Below are 6,830 nucleotides of genomic sequence, written 5' to 3' on the forward strand. Positions count from 1 at the left end.
TTTACAAGATACATATTTTAACTTGTAAGACAAATTTTCTATATATATGTCACATAGTTAGCTTGTTTTGTAAGCTATCAATACATGGTTAACTTGTTGATCAAGTTTCTAGCCTATCAATCAACTACAAATAGATGTATAATCAAAAAAATGTCTAAAAATTTTCAAGGAAGCTTTTCTAAAAAATATTATAGAATAAATTTATTTTTGGCTACTTCTATTTAATCACATAGATAAATTTTAGAATAAATATATTTGTCTGTTGTCGTAATACATGAAGACTTGCTTGAGAATGCTACGGGTATCTGGCTATAGAAGGTAGAATGGAAATTGCAACAATAAAATCCTAATTCTAATAGAACACTAATAACACTGAATAAGCTTTAATCAAATTCAGAGAAACCTCAAAGGAATTCTAAAGAAACAATAAGAAATCTTAAAGAAATAATAGAATAATTACAAACATATCTCAAATACATTTCAATTCAATCTTAATTTAATCCTAGTTAAAATTTTATTGGACTTCATTCAAAATTTAGGCCAAAAACTAACTAAATCTTAAATCCTAAACAAATTCAAATAAAATCCTAAACTCTAAATCAAATCCTGATCAAATCCTAACCAAATCTTAAATCCTAATCAAATCCTAATCCTAAATCAAATTCTAACCAACCTTAACTCTAAATAAAATCCTAAAAAAATCCTAACCCTAAATCAAACCCTAATCAAATCCTAACCAAATCCTCACCCTAAATCAAATCCTAACCAAATCCTAATAATTTCTACACCAAAATTAAATCTCAATAATTAATGAATGAACTGTTGATCTTAACTCAAATTTTTCACACTTCTTAAAAACTAAGTTAAAAACAATCACAAAAAAATTGCAAAGGATTAGAATTATCAAATAGACGATAACCTCAAAAACGTGCTCGGGTATTGGCCGGCTTCCTTCTCTAATCTTGATACTAATCTCCCAGAGCCAATATCTCTTCTTTTCATTGTTCGATTGATCTCAAAATTCTCATACACATAGAAAAACAAGTCTCATATCTTCTCACACAAATTTCACTCCAATCCAACTAGTAGATTGCAAGAAATCTTAAAAACTCTCACTGGACCTAAAATTCTACTTTCTAAGACTTTGACTCACTTAATCCTTAATAACCCTTAATTCAACCGTTAGATCGAGCTCAAATTCACAATACATATTGAACACAAGTATAACCATTAACCTACAAAATTTCACCCATAGATTTATTACAAAATTCTTGAAATCACCCAAAACATAAACCCTATTTTATTTCACAAAACTCAAGTCATCCAAAATAAACCTTGACTTTACAAAGCTCTTACAAAGTCAATACAGTTCCAAATCACCCAAAACCAATGCTCATTAAAACCCTATTAAGTTTTTTCTCTAATCCCACTCTTCAATCTGCAAAAGAGTCCTCGAGTTGCCGTAGGTACTTGGTTTTGTGCCTTAGGGTCTGATTTTGACCCAGGTTGATAACTGGCCCTCCTTGGGTATTAATATCTAGTTTTTTTAAGTAATTTTTGCTAGAATTTACTCTTAACTTCCCCCCAAAGATTTTATATCATTTATTTTTCCAATCTACCTTATTTTGCTTTATTTTTGGCCCTACAAAGTAAGTAGAAGCTATTTTTTCTGAAAGGGCAGCACTACTACTAAAGGTTTTACTACCTTTCGATCTTTTATCCATATTTTTCTAATTTTTCTTTTAACTTGGCTCTTCTATAATAAGTTTCATATTATTATCTTTCACCATATATTCGTGTTATAACACGACACCATGACACGATGTTGTTGAGCTTGTTGTATCTTAACATTGAAGGCTTCTTTGATTAATAGAAATAATTAAATAACCACTAGATATCATTAACAAATTCTTCTTTGAATTAGAAATACAGATATTACTTGGTTTTTGACATTGATAGAAGCCTTTGCATCCAAGAAGATAATCTTCACCATATTTATAAAATTTTGAGGAAAGTCCATAGTCACCATGATGTTGAGAGGGAATTGCTAATTTATCCTATTACATACTTTGAAAAAGTTTAATTTAAGAAAAATGGTGTCTTATTTAGATTTCTTGGTTAGTAATACAATTTTATAAGTGAGCATAATAATAATTGAGATAAAACAATTTTGATTTTTTTATGTTGACTTTTAGGTTAGAAACTTGGTCAACAAGTTAGCCATGTGCCACGCATGTTGGAAGCTTAAAGAACAAGCTAACTACGTGGTCCATCCATAGAAAACTTGCCTTGCAAGCAAAGGCATGTGGCCTAGAAAGTCAACATATATTGGAGGTCTTATAGAACATCGCCACGTGGCTTCTAGTTAGATAGTATATATAGAGGCAAGAGTGAAGCCCTCTTCACTCTTGTCAACTCCTTTCTTGCTTCTAGTCCAGGTTCAAGAGTCTTTAGTTTCTTGTCTTGTGGCAATAGCCATTCCAGTTTCCTTTTAATATACCTACTTGTTTATATTTTGACTTATTATATCGAGATAGCCTTTTGGTGTATATTTTTCCTCATCGAGTCTTTGTCCTTGACAGATTGACAAGAGTACACTTACAATATCAGAGCTTTGTTTTTTCTTGAGTAAGAGTGGATTACCCCTTTCTCTTGACAAGACATAAGCGTATTAGAAGTTTGCGGATTACCCACTTCTAAACTGATATTGTTCTTAGTATCTTCTTTGTTATCAAGTCTTTCTTTTCTTTTGTCTTGAGCAATATCAAACAAATTTTTCTTCTTAGTGTCATTATGGCAGAACTTGTTGAAATGAAGAATGCAATGGCACAAATGCAAGAGCAAATGAGGGAGTTAATGCTTGCGATGCATCAACTCAATTCACCAACACATGAAAGAACAAGAATAGCAGAAAGTGGAGATATAGAGATGATCGGAGCTGCTTCAACATCTACAACAAATCACTTTCCTTCTCCAATTGTACAACACCCTATAAGCACTAGAGAACCAAGAATTGCCTTACCTGAGAAATTTGATGGTAGGAGATCAAAGTTTCGAGGGTTCATCAATCAAGTACAATTGGCAATTGAACTTCAACCGCAAAGCTATCCAACTCCAGGATCACAAGTCAGGTTTATTGGCACTCTACTTTCTGGTTCTGCATTATCGTGGTTTTCGTCTTTTCTTGAACAACGAAATCCAATATTGGACAATTTGGAAGCTTTTTTGGCAGAGTTTCGATCTATGTATGGTGAACACGATGCAACTCGTGTTGCAACAAATAAGATCCGAATTCTGCGACAAGGAAATCGCTCAGTAACAGTATATGCTTCACAATTTCGACAACTTGCAATTGACATCAAGTGGGATGATGCTGCACTCATCAGTCAATTTCTTTATGGATTGCAATACGAAGTAAAGAAATTGATGCTCAACTTACCTGATCCTCAAACTTTGAGTCAAGCAATCGATTTTGCGGTAAAATGTGATAATCGACTTTTTGAATTTCGATCTGAGAATCATTCACGGGAACCTCAACGTTATTACTCAATGGCAACATCAATATCTTTGCCAAACGTACATTCGGAAGTAGAAGACATGCAAATTGACGCGGTACGTTTTAAACCCCTAACTGAGCAAGAAAAGATTCGTCGTCGTCAAGAAGGATTATGTTTATATTGCGGAGAACCTAAGCACACTGTTCAACATTGTCCAAAGAAATGACGCAACTATAAAATGAGGGATACGACGGTCAAAGAAGACAACATGTCGGAAAACGGATTCGTTCAGCTACAATAGGGACCGTGCAGCTGGAACCTTGTACAATTCCTAATGAAGGTCCTATCCTCTCCTCAGAACCCTCTCCTTGTTTTATAATAGACTTATATTTAGGACCTAAGAATTACAAAGCCTCTGCTTTATTAGATTCGGGAGCCTCAGCATGTTTTTTAGATGAACAATTTGTTAAAAGTCGTAAAATACCCTTTGTACAGAAACCTAAACCAGTACATGTAGAAGTCATAGATGGTCGTCCCTTGTCTTCTGGAGATGTCACTCATGAAACTCATCCTATAAAAGTAACAATAGACGGTCATGATAGCTACATAGCTTTTAACATAATTAAATCCCCGTCTAATCCAGTTATTTTAGGTTTATCCTGGCTAGAAAAATATAACCCTCGAATAGATTGGAATTCGCGTAAACTTGACTTTTCCAAAAGCGTTATTAATAGTTCTACGAACCAAGTAAAAAATTATAAGTCTAGTACAGTAAAACCCGTACCGATAGGTGTAAAAGCATTTATACACGCAGCAAAAGAAGGATCAACTTTTGCTATTTATGCTGCACCTATTTCTGAAAACGTAAAGACTTCAAGTGGCATTCCAAGTCAATATCAGGAGTATCAAGACGTTTTTGAGAAAAAGAATGCAGATATTCTTCCTGAGCATCGCCCATATGATTGTTCAATCGACCTCAAGGAAGGAACTCAGCCACCATTTGGACCAATTTACAGTTTATCGCAAGATGAGATGGCTGAACTCAAGACATATATTGACGAGAATTTAGCGAAGAATTTCATACGCCATTCAAAATCTCCAGCAGGAGCTCCAATTCTATTCGTAAAGAAAAAAGATGGATCTTTACGAATGTGTGTTGACTATCGAGGACTCAACAAGATCACAATCAAGAACAGGTATCCATTACCTTTGATATCAGGACTCCTTGACCAGTTGAATCAAGCTAAGATCTATACAAAAATAGATCTAAGAGGAGCATATAATCTAGTACGGATCAAAGAAGGAGATGAATGGAAGACTGCGTTTCGAACCAGGTATGGACATTTCGAATATAATGTCATGCCCTTTGGACTCACGAATGCACCAGCTGCTTTTCAACATCTCATGAATGATATATTTTGTGAATTCTTAGACAATTTTGTCGTCTGCTATCTAGATGATATCCTGATCTATTCCAAGAACGTCGAAGAACATGAAATACATGTTCGTCAAGTATTACAAAAACTTAGAGATGCAGGATTGTACGCCAAGATGGAAAAGTGTGTATTTCACACTACTCAAGTTGACTTTTTAAGATACATCATTTCAAATGATGGTCTTATGATGGATTCTAAGAAAGTCCAAACAATCATGGATTGGAAGATTCCAAAGACTGTGAGAGATGTCCAATGTTTCTTGGGATTTGCCAATTACTATCGGATCTTCATCAAAGACTTCTCACGAGTTGCAGCTCCACTTACACGCTTGACTAGTAAAGATAAATTCCAATGGAATCAAGAAGCGGAAGTAGCATTTGAAGCCTTGAAGACATCGTTTGTCTCTGCACCAGTCTTATATCGTGTTGACTTTTCCAAGGCATTTTTTATGGAAACAGACGCATCGGATTTTGCCTTGGGTGCAGTTTTATCACAAATGGGAACAGATGACAAACTTCATCCGATAGCTTTTCATTCAAGAAAATTCTCAGCAGCCGAGATCAATTATGAGATCCACGATAAAGAACTTCTTGCAATCGTGGATTCCTTTCAAGAATGGCGTCATTATCTAGAAGGTGCTTCTAGTCCAGTCACTGTGTATACAGATCACAAGAACCTCGAGTATTTCATGTCAACACGCGTGTTGAATCGTCGTCAAGCTCGTTGGAGTATGTCTTTGTCAAGATTCGACTTCATTATCACTTATCGGCCAGGAAAACAACAAGGTTTGTCCGATGCCCTGTCTAGACGTTCTTATTTTGTACCAAAAGAAGGAGATGCAGCTTTTGAGCAACAAAGAACGGTCCTCTTGAAACCGGAGCAATTTCATCTCCGAGCAGTGAAATCAACATTGACTGTTGATTCAACTTTTCTCAAGCAAATCCAGTCCAGTATGTCCTCAGACCCTCTTGTTCATGATATCGAGAATAATTCTTCCAAGTCTCATGATTCTTCTAAGTTCGAGTTCAAGAATAATCTATTATATTTTGAAGGACGCCTATATGTTCCAGAAGGAAAAGCACGTTTGCGTGTTCTTCAAGCACGTCATGACTTTCCAGCAGCAGGGCACTTTGGATATAATAAGACTCTGGAACTCATATCAAGAGATTTTTGGTGGCCACAAATGTGGAAGTCAGTCAAAGACTTTGTACAATCATGTGATATTTGTTCAAGATCAAAAATTCCTCGACATCGACCTTACGGACTTCTTCAGCCATTACCTATACCAGAACAACCATGGTCTTCTGTTTCTATGGATTTCATCACAGATCTTCCAAACTCAAGATCTTATGATTCTATATTTGTGATAGTAGATCGTTTCACCAAGATGGCACATTTTATGCCATGTACAAAATCTATCACAGGTGAAGAAACAGCTAAGCTTTTCATTGATAATATCTATCGCTATCATGGATTACCTAAAGATATCATATCGGATAGGGAAACTCAATTTGTGTCGAGATTCTGGAGGACTCTTTTCAAGATTTTAAAAGTGGACATAAAGCTATCTTCAGCTTTCCATCCTCAAACTGATGGACAAACAGAGCGCGTAAACCAAGTCTTGGAACAGTATTTAAGGTGTACCATCAACTACCAACAAGATGATTGGACAAACCTTCTACCATTGGCAGAGTTTGCTTATAATAATACGGTACATTCCTCCATGCAACAAACACCTTTCTTTGCCAATTATGGCTATCATCCACGACTTGATACTTTTGATTTTTTAAAAGTTGATAATCCTGCAGCAGAAGATATGGCAAATCGGTTGTCAGAGTTACATGCAATAATGAAGGCGCAGTTGAAGAAAGCTCAAGAACGACAAAAGATAAATGCA

Source organism: Physcomitrium patens, chromosome 16, assembly GCF_059467195.1.
Source record: "Physcomitrium patens ecotype Gransden chromosome 16, ASM5946719v1, whole genome shotgun sequence".
NCBI classification, from domain to species: Eukaryota; Viridiplantae; Streptophyta; class Bryopsida; order Funariales; family Funariaceae; genus Physcomitrium; species Physcomitrium patens.